Genomic DNA, 19275 nt, shown 5'->3' on the forward strand with positions numbered 1-19275 from the left:
TTTTAATTTAGCCCCGTTAATCGTTAATGATAGATAAACACGTAAGGCGTGATCTCTGTAAGTCTGAAGACGGTGAAGCCTTGAATTCTAATCCTGCTAAGAAATAGAAACTACAGAAAGTGCGCCAATTGAATGTTACACATCTGGAGTATGTTTTACTCCGTTGCTGTCAAGACAGTGATGTATCGAGTGTCTTACTTGTAATGCTGTACTGTCCAATGAAACCATGACACCCGCAAGATTGCATGAACACTTCCGTAAAGAACAAGCTGAAAAGGCTACTTATGGAAATACTCAGTAAGACGAAAGAAGCATTTGAAAAGCATTGCAAACTCCAGTCATGTGCCAGGAAACCTAAAATGACCTTGATATTGGCTTCATTGCTTCTTATATCATTATCAAACTGATAGAAAAGTGTGGAAAATCTCATACAATTTGTGAAAGTTTATTATTGTATCATTTCTTAATGCATGCATTACTAAATGACAATAAAAGAGGACAGTGTGTCCTCATAATCTAAACTAATCTAATCTAATCCCAAACAACAGGAATTCTGCAGATGCTGGAAATTCAAGCAACATACATCAAAGTTGCTGGTGAACGCAGCAGGCCAAGCAGCATCTGTAGGAAGAGGTGCAGTCGACGTTTCAGGCCGAGACCCTTCGTCAGGACTAACTGAAGGAAGAGTGAGTAAGGGATTTGAAAGTTGGAGGGGGAGGGGGAGATCCAAAATGATAGGAGAAGACAGGAGGGGGAGGGATAGAGCCGAGAGCTGGACAGGTGATAGGCAAAAGGGGATATGAGAGGATCATGGGACAGGAGGTCCGGGAAGAAAGACAAGGGTGGGGGGTGACCCAGAGGATGGGCAAGAGGTATATTCAGAGGGACAGAGGGAGAAAAAGGAGAGTGAGAGAAAGAATGTGTGCATAAAAATGAGTAACAGATGGGGTACGAGGGGGAGGTGGGGCCTTAGCGGAAGTTAGAGAAGTCGATGTTCATGCCATCAGGTTGGAGGCTACCCAGACGGAATATAAGGTGTTATTCCTCCAACCTGAGTGTGGCTTCATCTTTACAGTAGAGGAGGCCGTGGATAGACATGTCAGAATGGGAATGGGATGTGGAATTAAAATGTGTGGCCACTGGGAAATCTTGCTTTCTCTGGTGGACAGAGCGTAGATGTTCAGCAAAGTGGCCTCCCAGTCTGCGTCATGTCTCGCCAATATATAAAAGGCCACATCGGGAGCACCGGACGCAGTATATCACCCCAGTCGACTCACAGGTGAAGTGATGCCTCACATGGAAGGACTGCTTGGGGCCCTGAATGGTGGTAAGGGAGAAAGTGTAAGGGCATGTGTAGCACTTGTTCCGCTTACACGGATAAGTGCCAGGACGGAGATCAGTGGGGAGGGATGGGGGGGACGAATGGACAAGGGAGTTGTGTAGGGAGCGATCCCTGCGGAATGCACAGAGGGGGGGGGAGGGAAAGATGTGCTTAGTGGTGGGATCCCGTTGGAGGTTGCGGAAGTTACGGAGAATAATATGTTGGACCCGAAGGCTGGTGGGGTGGTAGGTGAGGACCAGGGGAACCCTATTCCTAGTGGGGTGGTGGGAGGATGGAGTGAGAGCAGATGTACGTGAGATGGGGGAGATGCGTTTAAGAGCAAAGTCGATAGTGGAGGAAGGGAAGGCTCTTTCTTTAAAAAAGGAAGACATCTCCCTCGTCCTAGAATGAAAAGCCTCATCCTGAGAGCAGATGCGGCAGAGACGGAGGAATTGCGAGAAGGGGAAGGCGTTTTTGCAAGAGACAGGGTGAGAAGAGGAATAGTCCAGATAGCTGTGAGAGTCAGTAGGCTTATAGTAGACATCAGTGGATAAGCTGTCTCCAGCTTTCACCCTGCCCTCAAGTTTACCTGGTCCATTTCCGACACCTCCCTCCCCTTTCTAGATCTTTCTGTCTCTGTCTCTGGAGACAGCTTATCCACTGATGTCTACTATAATCCTACTGACTCTCATAGCTATCTGGACGATTCCTCTTCTCACCCTGTCTCTTGCAAAAACGCCAGCCCCTTCTCGCAATTCCTCGGTCTCCGCCGCATCTGCTCTCAGGATGAGGCTTTTCATTCTAGGACGAGGGAGATGTCTTCCTTTTTTAAAGAAAGGGGCTTACTCACTCTTCCTTCAGTTAGTCCTGACGAAGGGTCTCGGCCTGAAACGTCGACTGCACCTCTTCCCACAGATGCTGCTTGGCCTGCTGCGTTCACCAGCAACTTTGATGTATGTTGCTAATCTAATCCCTGCTGATCCAGAATTTTTCACCACTGTTCTCAAACTGGATACCAGTATTTCAAAAGCAATTCATTTGAGTAATAACTCTGTAGCTCATTGTATTGATGAAATGAGCGAAGACATTGAGTATCAGCTATGCACAGAGCTACAAACAACAAAGTCTGGGACACAACTGGGTGAGTCAACTGTGCCGACAGTGAGTAATTGCCAATGGCATATTACAGATTATCAAAAATCGAGAAGTTTATGAAGAGATTTTCTTTTGTAAAAAGTTAGAAACAAATATCAACGGAGAATCAGTGCGTTTACAGATATTTTCAGTCTCTCCCTTTCCCGGGGTAGAGTGTCCTCCTGCTTCAAAACCTCCACTATTGTTCCTGTACCTGAAAAGACCTGTCGCACTCACTTCAATAATAGGCGAATGCTTTAAGATGCTGGTCAAGGACTACATCTGCAACTTGCTACCACCCAAACTGGATCCCCTACAATTCAGCTACCTATACAACCGATCGATAGATGATACTATAGCCACTGCTCTACATACTGTCCTTACTCATCTGGAGAAGAAGGATATTTATATGAAAATGCTGCTCTTGGACTACAGTTCAGCATTCAACACCATAAATCCCACCACGCTCGACAAGAAGCTCAGAGACCTCGGCCTTCACCCTGCGTTGCGTAGCTGCATCCTGGAACTCCCGTCTGATCGCCGGCAGGTGGTAAGAGTTGGCTTCCTCACCTCTGCCCCCCTGACCCTCAAAGCAGGGCTGTGTACTAAGCCTCCTCCTTTACTCTCTGTATACCCATGACTGCGTCGACACCCACAGCTCCAATCTGCTAATTAAATTTGCCTACGATACTACATTGATTGGCCTAATCGCAAATAATAACGAGGCAGCCTACAGAGAAAAAATCATCATCCTGACAGAGTAGTGTCGCAGAAACACAGGAGCAAATTGTGGACGACAGGAGGAATGGAAACATCAACGGATCTGAGGATGAGAGGGTGAACAGCTTTAAGTTCCTCGGCATTCACATCATCGAGGGTCTCACGTGGTTGGTGCATACCAGCTGTGTGGTGACAAAGGCACAACAGCTCCACTTTCGCCTCAGACGACTGACGAAGTTCGATACGGCCCCCCAAATCCAAGAACTTCCTACAGGGGCACAATTGAGAGCATCCTGACTGATTGCAACCTGCCTGCTATTGGAGCTGAACTTCCCTCGATCGCAGGACACTGCAGAGAGTGGTACGGAGAGCCCAGCGCATCTGTAGATGTGAACTTCCCACTATTCAGGACATTTACAAAGACAAGTGTGTAAAAAAGGCCCGAAGGATCATTGGGGACCCCAGTCACCCCAACCACAAACTCTTCCAGCTGATACCATCTGGGAAACAGCAACATAAAAGCCAGAATCAACAGGCACCGGGACAGCTCCTTCAACCAGGCCATCAGAATAATTCATTCATGCTGATACAACTGTATTTCAATGTTACATTGACGGTCCTGTTATACATACTGTTCATTACAAATTACTATAAGTCGTGAGTTGGAGAGCTACGGGACAGGAGGCGGCGCATAGTTCGGGCCAAAGCTTCGCGGGAACTCGGCACTAACCCACAAACCAGTCGTGAGTTGGAGAGCTACGACAGAGGAGGCGGCGCACAAGTCGGGAGCGAAGTTTAAAACGGAAAAGCTTCGCGGGAACTTGGCTATAACTGGCACACCAATCATGTGTTGGAGAACAGAGAAGGTTCAGGCATAAAGGAAGACAGTGCCTCGCGGAGCGATCTGAGTCAGACTGGTAGGGCTTTGGCTCATTCGGGCTTCGGCGAGGTAAGTGAGTAAGTGGACTTCGTTTTTTTTCCTTGCATTTTTTGAGGAATGGAGTGCATATCTATAGGGTTAGTGCTTTGGGTGTCAGATATGGGAGTCCTCGGAATCTTCCAGTCTCCTAGATGGCCACATCTGCGCCTGGTGGACCAAAATGCAACACTTGAGAGAGCGTTAACACCTTATATTCCTTCTGGGCAGCCTCCAACCTGATGGCATGAACATCGACTTCTCTAACTTCCGCTAAGGCCCCACCTCCCCCTCGTACCCCATCTGTTACTCATTTTTATGCACACATTCTTTCTCTCACTCTCCTTTTTCTCCCACTGTCCCTCTGAATATACCTCTTGCCCATCCTCTGGATCACCCCCTGCCCTTGTCTTTCTTCTCGGACCTCCTGTCCCATGATCCTCTCATATCCCCTTTTGCCTATCACCTGTCCAGCTCTCGGCTCTATCCCTCCCCCTCCTGTCTTCTCCTATCATTTTGGATCTCCCCCTCCCCCTCCAACTTTCAAATCCCTTACTCACTCTTCCTTCAGTTAGTCCTGACGAAGGGTCTCGGCCTGAAACGTCGACTGCACCTCTTCCTACGGATGCTGCTTGGCCTCCTGCGTTCACCAGCAACTTTGATGTATGTTACTTGAGAGAGCGTGTTAGGGATCTGAAGCTGCGGCTTGATGACTTGCAGCTTACTAGGAAAAGTGAGCAGGAGGTGGATAGGAGCTACAGGGAGCTAGTCACACCAAGGTTGCAGGTGGCCATCCCCCTCAGTAATCGTTATCTCGTTTTGGATGCTGTTGGGGGTGGTGTGATCTGACAGAGGATGATCACGGCAATTGGGTCTCTGGCACTGAACATGGTTCCATGATGCAGAAAGGAGAAAAGATGAGGAATACGGTACACATAGGGGATTCCATAGCGAGAGATGCAGACAGGAGATTTTGTCAGCCTGATAGAGATACCCGCATGAAGTGTTGTCTCCCAGGTGCCATGGTACAGGAAGTCTCGGATCAGGTGCAGATTATTCTGAAGGGAGAGAGTGAACAGCCAGAAGTCAATGACATGAGTAGAAAAGGAATGAGGTCCTGAAGAGAGTTGGGGGTCCTGACGTTGGGTAGGAACCTGAAAAGCAGGACCTCCGGGGCAGTAATCTCAGGATTACTGCCTGTGCCGCGTGCTAACAAGCTCAAGAGTAGCATGATCAGGCATATTAATGCGTGGCTGAGAGACTGATGAAGGGGACAGGGCTTCGGGTTCCTGGATCATGGGGGCCTCTTCTGCGGGAGGTACCACTTGTACACAAAGGATGGGTTACACCTGAACTCAAAGGGGTCCAATATCCTAGCAGGCAGGTTTAATAAAGCTGTTAGGGAGGGTTTAAACTAATGTGGCAGGGGGATGGGAACCAGAGTGATAGGGGTGAGTGGGGGGGGGGAGAAATAAATCAAGGATAGTGTGCAACAGAAATGATAGGAAGGACAGGCAGGAGATGAGGCATAATCACAGCCAGTGGGATGATTTATAGGGCATTAGAGGCGTGGTGCAGTTAAAACAGAAAGCAACAAAGACTGAACTGAAAATGTTATGTTGAATGCACGCAGCATAAGAAATGAAATGGACGATCTTGAAATTCAGCCACAGATTGGCAAGTTTGACGTTGTGGCCATCTCTGAACTTGGCTCAAGGATGGTTTCCATTTGGAGTTTCCCTATAAAGAAGGTGGGGGAGGGGTAGGAAGGAGAATGCTGCCTTTGTCACATCTGCAAATCCTGCATGCTGGATTCCAACAGTCCTTTTCAAAAAATAAAGATTTTCCCCATGTCACTATCAATTTTCATCGTCTTTAATTTATACCTTTTCCTCTCGCACCTACCAGCCTTCTCCTTCCCACCCTCCCCCCCCCACCTTCTTTAAGGGCCTCTGCCCCTTCCATCTTCAGTCCTGACGAAGGGTTCCGGCCCGAAACGTTGACTAATCGTTTCCACGGATGCTGCCCAACCTGCAGAGTTCCTCCAGCGTGTTGTTCGTGTTGCCTTCACCCCAGCATCTGCATTTTGTGTTTTGGATTAATGAATTTGTGGCTAAGTTTGCCAATGATACAAAGATAGGTGGAGAAGTGTGTTGTTGACGAAACAGAGAACTTGCAGAGAGACTTAAATAGTTTAGTGGAATGGGCAAAGAAGTGGCAAATAAAATATGAAGTTGCAAAATGTATGGCCATGCATTTTGGTGGAAAAAATAAAAGGCTAGACTCTTATTTAGATGGTGAGAGAATTCAAAATGCAGAGATGCAAATGGACTTGGGAGTCCTAGTGCAGGATACCCTAAAGGTTAACTTCCAGGTTGAGTCAGCGGTGAAGAAGGGGAATGCAATGTTGATATTCATTTCTAGAGGTATAGAATATAAGAGCAGGGATGTGATGTTGAGGCTCTATAAGGCACTCGGGGCACCACACTTGGAGTATTGTGTGCAGTTTTGGGCTCCTTATTTTAGAAAGGATATAGTGACATTTGGGGAGGGTTTGGACAAGATTCACAAGAGTGATTCCAGGAACGAAAGGGTTACCATATGAGGAATGTTTGGCAGCTCTTGTGCTGTATTCCCTGGAGTTCAGGAGAATGGCAAGTGGGGGAGGTATCTCATTGAAACATTATGAATGTTAAAAGAGCTCAACAGATTAGATATGACAAAGTTATTTCCCATCGTAGGGGGTGTCTAGGACAAGGGGGCACGACTTCAGGATTGAAGACAGAGATGTGGAGAAATTACTGTAGTAAGAGGGTGGTAAATCTGTGGAATTTATTGCCATGAGCAGCTGTGGAGGCCAAGTCACTGGGTGCATTGAAGGAAGAGATAGATAGGTTTATGATTAGCCAGGGCATCAAAGAGTATGAGGTGAAAGCAGGGGAGTGGGGATGACTCGAAGAATTGGATCAGCCCATGAATGAATGGCGGAGCAGACTCGATGGGCCGAATGGCCTACATCTGCTCCTATATCTTGTGGTCTTATGGTCTAAATTGTGCATTGCACGTTTAGATGGCGATGTAAGGTAAAGATTTTTACTCCTCTCGGATATGAAGGATCTAATTAATAAAGTCAGTTAATAATGTATATTGAGTATAAAAGTATTCTGAGTAGGAACATGATTTCTTCTGTATCAGATGGAGCACCATAAAATGACGGGTTACCTTGCTGATTTAGGAGGCATTTATGTAACAAGTAATTCCAAGGCTGTTTTCAATCCATTGTGTAATTCATCATCAGCATCTCGCATCCAAAAACCTCAGCCATTGACTTCCTTCAGGCATAACTGTTGTAATATTTGCTCTCAACAAAATTAAAGCTCATTGACTAAATAGCAGAATATTTCACCAGTTATGCCAAGATAATAATGAAAAGTTTTAATATTTGTTCTTTCACACTGAGGTGCATTGGCTGTCGAAAGTCTACTGCTTAAAATGTCTTTTTTTAACTTTTTGATACCATGATTGACGTTTTGCTCAATTTCAACAGGAGGTTGGGAAACTAGATTGAACTTCCACATGGAGATGTGGCAAACCTAGCCGAACTGATGACAAACTGAACATTCTAAGTATGAAACTGCAGGGCGTCAATTTCAATTTAATCCAGGCAAAAAGTGCAGTGACCATTTTTACTGGAAAATTGGAAATATATAAGTAAAACATTGGGAGAAGAGTGTTCTCATCGTTTCCCTGCATTAGAAGTATGGCACTCTCTATCACGGACAGTGATTTACAAGAGTGCTGCTTACACCTGCAGTTACGAAAGAAGGAGCTTCAGAACTAAATCATTGATTTGAACGATCTGGAGATTCCACAATCGGTAACTGACCCATTTCTTTACAAGCTGGAAGAACAGGAAGAGAGCTTGCATGAGGAAATCACCGAAAATCAGAGTGATGAAAAGCCTTTAAAAAAATATCAGTTTTTATGTGGCTGCACTGAAATATGAAGTTTCCCGGTCTTTGGAGAAAAAGCAATTTGCTTTTCACTTCATTTCCATCCTCCTATCACATTGAAAGAGGATTCAGTGCAGTGAACCACATACTCCCAAAAAACAGGAAGCACTTTGACATTGTTACCTATGGGGACTAAAGGCTTTTGTTGTCACAACCTGAACCAGATATTTCAACTCGTGCTAAAAACCATCAAACTCAAGAATTGTATTGATATCGAAGCTGCTGAAAAGCACACAGTTACAGTATAAGCTAGGTTTAAATACAAATAATAATTTAAAGCAGAATTACTTGTCTCATGTCAACCTATGGCAGACTTGTTTTGCATAAGATGGGTGCTGCAAGTATTAAGGTTCTTTGGTGGGGTCCGTTGGACTGAAGAAGAGTTGTGAAACAATGCTGTAAACCTTTCCTATCCATGTACTCTCCCAAATATACTTTAAATGTTGTTATAATGTACCTGCTTGAACTACTTCCTCGAGCAGCTCATTCCATATAAGGATTAAGGAAATCTTTGCCCCCCGGGTCCCCTTTAAAACTTTCACCCACTCGTTTTGGGTTGCTTTCCCATGGGGAAAATTACTTTGCACATTCACCTTATACAGTATGTGCCCTCTCATGAGATTTACAGCTGTATATGTACAAATTTCAGTCTCCAACACTCCAAAGAATGAAGACCTAGCCACACCTCTCTCCCTATTACTGAGGTCCTTGAGTCCTGGCAACCTTCTGAAGAATCCTCTTTACATACTTTCTCAATTAATGACGTAGTTAATGTAACAAGGTGAGAAAACCTGCAAAACCTGTTCCAGGTGCCTTCTTGATGACTGCAGCATAACTCCCCAACTCCAGTACTCTAACTAAAGGAGTCCAGTGTGCCAAAATCCTTCGTCACCACTCCATTTCATGGTAGTCTTGCCAAGGCCCTACTGCTCATTGTGAAAGACCTACCCTGGATAAATTTCCAAACCTGCAGCACCTCGTGTTTGCTGGGTGAGCGAGTCAACAGAAATTATACAATTTCTCACAACTTCGGCACCCTGTCCACTTTATCACTACCCCTTATCACCTCACACAGCGTACAGGGCCCTTGACCACTTCTCACCTATTTCAGTTCCAACGCTCCTGACGGAGCCAGAACATTTTCCTTGACTCTCAACTTCCATCCCACTGATCTCTGAATTCAATAGATCATAGAACATTGAACATTACAACACAGTACAGGACCTTCAGCCCATATTGTTGTACCGATGTATATAAACTTACTCCAGGATCTATCTAACTATCCCCTCCTACACAGCCGACAACACTCCATTTGTCTTTCCTCCATGTGCCATTTAAGAGTCTCTTAAAAGGCCCCAGTCAGTGTATCAACGTCTAACACCACTCCTGACAGTGCATACCAGGGACTAATGATCCTCCATGTAAAAACCTGACCTCTGACATCTCTCCCAAACTTTCCTCCACTCACATTTAATAGATGTCTTCATGTATTAGCCAATCCCACTTTTTCCTTTCACCAGCTCCATAAAGATTCCACACCCATCCTCATCTCTCCAAATATGTGTGGCTAGGTCAGAAAGTTTTTAGATGATACAAAGATTTGTGGAGTTGTAGAGAGTGTAGAGGGCTATCAAGGTGTCCACTGGGGTATAAATCATTTACAGAATTGGTGGATAAATGGAAATTTCATGAGTCCTGTGGTTTGCCAGAGCACTGAGCCTCTGGGAATTTTGAGCACTTCTATTAATTAATCAATGTTTTAACTAACATTGTTAAGCCCTATCACAAACAAGAGAAAATCTGCAGGTACTGGAAATCCAAAAAACACACAAAATGCTGGACGATCTCAGCAGGCCACGTAGCATTAATGGAAAAGAGTATAGTTGACGTTTCAAGGATGAAGCATCCTGATGAAGTTTCTTGGCCCGAAACATTGACTATACTCTTTTCCATAGATGCTTCCCGGCCTGCTGAGTTCCTCCAACATTTTGTGTGTTGTTAAGCCCTTGTGTTTTCATTTTAATCTTGTCAAATTAATTGTATCTGGCACACATTTCTGTGATTCTGTGATTCATTCTGTGATAATGCTGTGATTATTTATAGAAGATTGTCTTTCAGTGCCTGAGTGGGGGCTCATCGTGTTGGAGAGGATGAATTACCTTCTGATATCATTCAGTCCCTCCTCTGAGTCTCTGATTCTGATGTTTAACCTCTTATTTGTGTCTCTTCCTGGGGATCGGGAGGTAAAGAAAGTAAATGTCATTCCAGACTTCATGATTGGGACACTGAGTGTAATAGGCAGGAGGTGAAGTACCAGTTGTATAAAATTTCAGTCACCGTGTATTTGAAATATTGTATGCAGTTCTGGGTGCCCCCGTAGAGAAATGGAAGTGGACTTTGGAGAGGTTGCCAAAGAAGTTCACTAGGACGCTGTTTGGTTAAAAGGTATGAACTATAAGGTGTGGTTGGACAAACTTGGCGTGTTTGCTCTGAACCAGTGAAGGCTCTGAGGAGAGCTGATAGAGGTTTATAAAATTATTGTTGTGTTGTAAAATGCAAATTACTGTTGTATTATAAAATGTTATTTGTGATAAATGTATTTTTTAAATATCCAGCTTCACGTGCAGTGCCTCCACCTTCTTAATTATGACTCAGTTCAGGACAGCACAGCTCTCAGATAGCTGTGGTGGGTTGGTTTCTTTGGGCTCCGTTACAATGAAAACTGGGAATTGCTTCAGGTGAGACTTAAAAGCTGGTCCACAGCCCCCAAAAATAATTCCAGCAATTTATGGTATTCGTGTTACAAAGCTAATTGTAGCATCGACGTCAGTTCTAGTTACCTCATTATAGGAAGGATGTGGATGCAGAGGAGATTTATAGGGTGCTGTCTAGATTAGAGAAAATGCTTCAGTGGGACAGGATGAACAACCAGGGCTGTTTCTCCTTGGGGCTAAACAGGTTGAGAGGTCTCTTGATACAGGTGTACAAGATGCTAGGAGGCATAGATAGTGTGGACACTTAGTGTCTTTTTTCCCCTAGGGTAGCAATGGCTAATTCTAGAGGTCATCTTTTTCAGGTGATTGGAGGAAAGTATAGATGGGGGATTTCAGAGGTAGTTTTGTTTTGCACTATGGGTTCCAAACCTGGGGTCCTCAGTTAATGGGAAGGCTCCATACCATAAAAAGACATTTGAGAACCATTGTTTTATGCAGAGAATGGTGGGTGTGTGGTAGAGACAGGTACAGTATGGACATTTAAGACTCCTATATAGGCACATTGATGAATGAAGAGTGAAAGGTTAGAGGCTATGTGGGAGGAAAGTTTTAGATTGTGATCATTAACAGAATGACACCTATACTGTGCTGTACTATTCTATGTTCTGTAATCTATGTTACATGTAGATTTCACAACTTCAGCAGAGCCACACCTTCAACTGCAGACTCTGATTCTTGTTTTAGCTCTGTAGGAGCTGCCTCCCACTGCTAACAGAACTTTGCACTTCTTTCACCAGACATCACCTTCCCCTGTTATTCATACAAAGGCTGCTGTGATTTATGTACTTTGTCTTTCTGTTCAGACTCACCTGATCTTATCAGCTGTCCTGGACTTCCCATCCATCCTGGCTTCATTTGATTATTGCTGCTCCAGCCAAAGCTCCTTCTTCCAGCATGACTTTATCCCACTCAATCCCTCCACTCACTCTATATTGATCCATTTTACCATCATTACTTTGTGATTTCATTACATTTTTGTGGGCCACATTACGTATCTTCCCAATAATGATTTTCCAGTAACACACATCAAAGTTGCTGGTGAACGCAGCAGGCCAGACAGCATCTCTAGGAAGAGGTACAGTCGACGTTTCAGGCCGAGACCCTTCGTCAGGACTAACTGAAGGAAGAGTGAGTAAGGGATTTGAAAGTGGGAGGGGGAGGGGGAGATCCAAAATGATAGGAGAAGACAGGAGGGAGAGGGATGGAGCCAAGAGCTGGACAGGTGATTGGCAAAGGGGATATGAGAGGATCATGGGACAGGAGGTCCGGGAAGAAAGACAAGGCAGGGGGGAAACCCAAAGGATGGGCAAGGGGTATAGTCAGAGGGACAGAGGGAGAAAAAGGAGAGGGAGAGAAAGAATGTGTGTATAAAAATAAATAATGGATGGGGTAAGAGGGGGAGGTGGGGCTTTAGCGGAAGTTAGAGACGTTGATGTTCATGCCGTCAGGTTGGAGGCTACCCAGACAGAATATAAGGTGTTGTTCCTTCAACCTGAGTGTGGCTTCATCTTTACAGTAGAGGAAGCCGTGGATAGACATGTCAGAATGGGAATGGGATGTGGAATTAATATGTGTGGCCACTGGGAGATCCTGCTTTCTCTGGTGGACAGAGCGTAGGTGTTCAGCAAAGCGGTCTCCCAGTCTGCGTCGGGTCTCGCCAATATATAGAAGGCCAAATCGGGAGCACCGGACGCAGTATATCACCCCAGCCGACTCACAGGTGAAGTGATGCCTCACCTGGAAAGACTGTCTGGGGCCTTGAATGGTGGTAAGGGAGGAAGTGTAAGGGCATGTGTAGCACTTGTTCCGCTTACAAGGATAAGTGCCAGGAGGGAGATCAGTGGGGAGGGATGGTGGGGACGAATGGACAAGGGAGTCGCGTAGGGAGCGATCCCTGCAGAAAGCGGGTGGTGGGGGGAGGGAAAAATGTGCTTAGTGGTGGGATCCCGTTGGAGGTGGCGGAAGTTACGGAGAATAATATGTTGGACCCGGAGGCTGGTGGGGTGGTAGGTGAGGACCAGGGGCCACACATTTTAATTCCACATCCCATTCCCATTCTGACATGTCTATCCACGGCCTCCTCTACTGTAAAGATGAAGCCACACTCAGGTTGGAGGAACAACACTTTATATTCCGTCTGGGTAGCCTCCAACCTGATGGCATGAACATCAACTTCTCTAACTACCGCTAAAGCCCCACCTCCCCCTCATACCCCATCCATTGTTTATTTTTATACACACATTCTTTCTCTCACTCTCTTTTTTCTCCCTCTGTCCCTCTGACTATACCCCTTGCCCATCCTCTGGATTTCCCCTCCGCCTGGTCTTTCTCCCCGGACCTCCTGTCCATTGATCCTCTCATATCCCCTTTGCCAATCACCTGTCCAGCTCTTGGCTCCATCCCTCCCCCTCCTGTCTTCTCCTATCATTTTGGATCTCCCCCTCCCCCTCCCACTTTCAAATCTCTTACTAACCCTTCCTTCAGTTAGTCCTGATGAAGGGTCTCGGCCTGAAACGTCGACTGTACCTCTTCCTAGAGATGCTGCCTGGCCTGCTGCGTTCACTAGCAACTTTGATGTGTGTTGCTTGAATTTCCAGCATTTGCAGAATTCCTGTTGTTTACGTTAATGATTTTCCGGTGATTCCTTTAGCATCAACCTATTTATCCCACTCACCTGTGCTTGGCCCATATCCCTCTGAAACTTTCTGATCCAGAAACCTGTCCAGTTGTACCAAACTCTACCACTTTCTCTGGCAGCTCATCCCATACACCCACCACCCACCACCCACAGGGTGCAAAACTGGCCCCTGGCATTCCCTTTAAATCTTGCCCCTCTACCCCTCTGACATGAAACCTGTGCCCTCTGGTCTTAGACTCCCCCACTCTGACATTGCCAATCCTGCTGGGTGTCTCTGCTTTGTAGAGTTAGGAAGACAGATGTAGTTGCATCAGCAACACACACAACACGCCAGAGGAAGTCAGCAGGTCGGGCAGCATCCGTGGAAATGATCAGTCAACATTTCAGGCCGGAAACTTTCGTCAGGACTGAAGAACGAGGTGGTCAGAGGCCTTCCTCATGTACTGTCTGGGATGTCTCCAGCCCCCTGGTATGAACATTGAATTCTCCAGCATCCGGATGGCCCCTCCCCCTCACTTCCCTATCCCTATTTCACTCTGCCCCCTCCCCCAGTTGCCTATCACCTCCCTTATGGTTCCGCCTCCTTCTACTACCCATTGTGCTTTCACCTATTCCTTCTTCATCTTTCCTGTCTATCCCCTCCCTGCTTCCCCTCCCCCACCTCTTCATCTTTCCCCTTACTGGTTTTTCACCTGGAACCTACCAGCCTTCACCTTCCCACCCTCCCTCCACCTTCTTTATAGGGCCTCTGCCCCCTCCCTCTTCAGTCCTGATGAAGGGTTCCGGCCCTAAACGTTGACTAATCATTTCCAGGGATGCTGCCCGACCTGCTGAGTTCCTCCAGCGTGTTGTGTGTGTTGCTTTGACCCCAGCATCTGCAGAGTATTTTGTGTTTATAGTTGCATTAGACCACCCAGGGAGGGGCAATGAGGACTGATGATGGCAGGATGCGGTGGGGGGAGGGAGGAGAACATTTCAGGTTGTGGGCACAGGAAAATCTCGAGTCATTCACCCCTTAGACAACTACACGCTGATCAGCTTTGTGTGCAATCCTTAAACTCAACATGCTATAAACTGTTGGAAAGCAATAAAACTGAAGTCCTTTGACTGCAGGAAAAAGCAGAACTGAAATAACTGCTTCAGATCACCAAAGCAAGTGCATTACCATAAGACCATAAGACAAAGGAGTAGAAGTCGGCCATTCGGCCCATCGAGTCTGCTCCACCATTTTATCATGAGCTGATCCGTTCTCCCATTTAGTCCTACTCTCCTGCCTTCTCAACCTTTCATGCCCTGTCTACTCAGATACCTATCAATCTCTGCCTTAAATACACCCAATGACTTGGCCTCCACTGCTGCCCATGGCAACAAATTCCATAGATTCACCACCCTCTGGCTAAAAAAATTTCTTCGCATTTCTGTTCTGAATGGGCACCCTTCAATCCTTAAGTCATGCCCTCTCGTACTAGACTCCCCCTTCATGGGAAACAACTTTGCACATCCACTCTGTCCATGCCTTTCAACATTCGAAATGTTTCTATGAGGTCTCCCATCATTCTTCTAAACTCCAAGAAATACAGTCCAAGAGCGGACAAATGTTGCTCATATGTTAACCCTCTCATTCCCGGAATTATTCTAGTGAATCTTCTCTGTATCCTTTCCAACGTCAGCACATCCTTTCTTAAATAAGGAGACAAAACTGCCCACAGTACTCCAAGTGAGGTCTTACCAGCGCCTTATAAAGCCTCAACATCACATTTCTGCTCCTAAACTCTATTCCTCTAGAAATGAATGCCAGCATTGCATTCGCCTTCTTCACCACCGACTCAACCTGGAGGTCAACCTTAAGGGTTAACAGTTCAGAGTTTTGTACAGCATCAGCTTCCCATGAGCTCGTCTTTATTCCTCCAGTATATTTTCATCTCATCGTGGGAGTTTGAGAATGCATTGATTGTGGAATGGTATTTCATTAGCAAGTGTCCAAGTCCGAACTGTGATCATCATTTGGGAATCATGAGTGTGGCAACAATCACAACACCAGCCCAAGTTCCTGAAACGTTATACGTGAACAAGGTTTTGTGAGAGTGTGAAGAGTGTGAGTGTTATTGTGTTGGTATGTCTGTTTGACGATGTGTGCATGCGTGTGTGTGCGCACAACAGATTCTACAAATGGTAAAAATGCAGCCTGACCTCTGTCTGTGTGTGTGTGTGTGTGTGTGTGTGTGTGTATGTGTATGTGTGTGTGTGTGTGTGTACATCAGTATGAGAAAAGTGTTTAAGTTTCTGAGTGTTTGTATGAGTGTCCGTGTATGTACTGTAGGTATAATGTATACAGAAAGGAGGTTCTGTGGTCATGACAGAGACTCCCGGATGGTATGTTGCATAGAAACATAGAAAATAGGTGCAGGAGTAGGCCATTCAGCCCTTCGAGCCTGCACCGCCATTCAGTACGATCATGGCTGATCATCCAACTCAGAACCCTGTACCTGCCTTCTCTCCATACCCCCGATCCCTTTAGCCACAAGGGCCATATCTAACTCCCTCTTAAGTCTAGCCAATGAACTGGCCTCAACTGTTTCCTGTGGCAGAGAATTCCACAGATTCACCACTCTCTGTGAAGAAGTTTATTCTCATCTCAGTCCTAAAAGGTTTCCCCTTTATCCTCAAACTGCGACCCCTCATTCTGGACTTCCCCAACATTGGGAACAATCTTCCTGCATCTAGCCCATCCAATCCCTTTAGAATTTTATATGTTTCAATCAGGTCCCCCCTCAATCTTCTAAATTCCAGAGAGTGTAAGCCTAGTCGATCCAGTTTTTCATCATATGAAAGTCCTGCCATCCCAGGAATCAATCTGGTGAACCTTCTTTGTACTCCCTCTATGGCAAGAATGTCTTTCCTCAGATTAGGGGACCAAAACTGCACACGATACTCCAAGTGTGCTCTCACCAAGGCCTTGTACAACTCCAGTAGTACCTCCCTGCTCCTGTACTCGAATCCTCTTGCTATGAATGCCAGCATACCATTCACCTTTTTCACCGCCTGCTGTATCTGCGTGCACACTTTCAATGACTGGTGTACAATGACACCCAGGTCTCGTTGCACCTCCCCTTTTCCTAATCGGCCACCATTCAGATAATAATCTGTTTTCCTGCTCTTGCCACCAAAGTGGATAACCTCACATTTTTCCACATTAAATTGCATCTGCCATGAATTTGCCCACTCAGCTAACCTATCCAAGTCACCCTGCATCCTCTTAGCAATCTCCTCACAGCTAACACTGCCACCCAGCTTCGTGTCATCCGCAAACTTGGAGATGCTCCATTTAATTCCCTCGTCTAAGTCATTTATATACAAATGTATATTGTAAACAACTGGGGGTCCCAGCACTGAGCCTTGCTGTACCCCATTAGTCACTGCCTGCCATTCTGAAAAGGTCCCGTTTATTCCCACTCTTTGCTTCCTGTCTGCCAACCAATTCTCTATCCACATCAATACCATACCCCCAATACCATGTGCTTTAAGTTTGCACACTAATCTTCTGTATGGGACCTTGTCAAAAGCCTTTTGAAAATCCAAATATACTACATCCACTGGTTCTCCCCTATCCACTCTACTAGTTACATCCTCAAAAAATTCTATGAGATTCGTCAGACCTGATTTTCCTTTCACAAATCCATGCTGACTTTGTCTGATGATTTCACTGCTTTCCACATGTTTCCTCCCAGATGCCAGAGTCAGGGATGTCTCTGATCATGTGCACAGCATTCTGAAGTGGGAGGGTGATCAGCCAGATGTCATGGTACACATCGGTACCAATGACGTAGGAAGAAAGATTGAGGAGGTCCTGAAGAGTGAGTATAGAGAGCTTGGTAGGAAGTTAAAAAGCAGGATCTTGAGGGTGGTGATCTCAGGATTGTGACTTGTGCCACGTGCCAGTGAGGGTAAGAATAGGATGCTCTGGCAGATGAACACATGGCTGAGGAAGTGGTGTACGGGCAAGGTTTCAGATTTCATTATCATTGGGACCTCTTCTGGGGCAGATGGGACCTGTACAAGAGAGATGGGTTACACCTGAACTACAAGGGGACCAATATCCATGCAAGGAGGTTTGTTAGTGCTATTGGGGAGGATTTAAACTGGATTTGCTGGGGGATAGGAACCAGAGTGCCAGAGCAGATAGTGAAGCAGGGGTGAAAATAAATGATGTTAAAAGTTCATGCAAAGTCACAAATAAAAGGGTTGTGTGTGGTGGTAATAATCTTCTAAGGTGTGTCTATTTCAATGCAAGGAGTATTGTCGGAAAGGCTGACGAGCTGAGGGCGTGGATTGACACATGGAATTACGACATTATAGCCATTAGTGAAACTTGGCTACAGGAGGGGCAGGACTAGCAGCTTAATGTTCCAGGGTTCCGATGTTTCAGATGTGATAGAGGCCAAGGAATGAAAGGTGGTGGGGTGGCACTGCTAGTCAGGGAAAATATTACAGAAGTGCTCAGGCAGGAGACATTAGAGGGCTTGTCTACCGAGGCCATATGGGTGGAGCTGAGAAACAGGAAAGGTATGACCACATTAATGGGGTTGTATTATAGACCACCCAATAGGCAGCAAGAATTGGAGGAGTAAATCTGCAGAGAGACAGCAGGCAACTGCAGGAAACACAAAGTTGTGATACTCAGGGATTTTAATTTTCCACATATTGATTGGGAGTCCCATACTGTTAAAGGACTAGACGGGTTAGAGATGCTAAAATGTGTTCAGAAAAGTTTTCTAAATCAATATATAGAGGTACCAACTAGAGAGGATGCAATATTAGATCTCCTATTAGGAAACGAGATGGGACAGGTGACAGAAGTGCGTGTAGGGAACACTTTGGTTCCAGTGATCATAACACCATTAGTTTCAACTTGATCATGGATAAAGGGTAGATCTGGTCCTAGGGCTGAGGTTCTAAACTGGAAAAAGGCCAAATTTGAAGAAATGAGAAAGGATCTAAAATGTGTGGATTGGTACAGGTTGTTCTCTGGCAAGGATGTGATTGGTAAGTAGAAGGCCTTCAAAGGAGAAATTTTGACAGCGCAGAGTTTGTATGTTCCTGTCAGGATTAAAGACAAAGTGAATAAGAATAAGGAACCTTGGTTCTCTAGGGATATTGGAACTCTGATAAAGAAGAAGAGAGAGGTGTATGACATGTATGGGAAACAGGGCAAAAAATAAGGTGCTTGAGGAGTATAAAAAGTGCAAAAAAAATACTTAAGAAAGAAATCAGGAGGGTTGATAAAATACATGAGGTTGCTTTGGTAGTCAAGGTGAAGGACAATCCAAAGAGCTTCCACAGGTATATTAAGAGCAGAAGGAAAGTAAGGGATAAAATTGGTCCTCATGAAAATCAGAGTGGTTGCCTATATATGGAACCAAAAGAAATGGGGGAGATCTTAAATGGGTTTTTTTGCGTCTGTATTTACTAAGGAAACTGGCATGGAATCAATGGAAATAAGGCAAACAAGTAGTGAGGTCATGGAACCTATACAGATTGGAGAGGAGAAGGTGCTTGCTATCTTGAGGCAAATCAGAGTAGATAAATCCCCAAGAGCTGACAGGGTTTTCTCTCGGACCTTGAAGGAGACTACTGTTGAAATTGCAGGGGCCCTGGCAGATATATTTAAAATGTCGATATCTACGGGTGAGGTGCCGGAGGATTGGAGCATAGCTCATGCTGTTCCGTTGTTTAAAAAAGGCTCTAAAAGTAGTCCAGGA

Source organism: Mobula hypostoma, chromosome 8, assembly GCF_963921235.1.
Source record: "Mobula hypostoma chromosome 8, sMobHyp1.1, whole genome shotgun sequence".
Lineage (NCBI taxonomy): Eukaryota > Metazoa > Chordata > Chondrichthyes > Myliobatiformes > Myliobatidae > Mobula > Mobula hypostoma.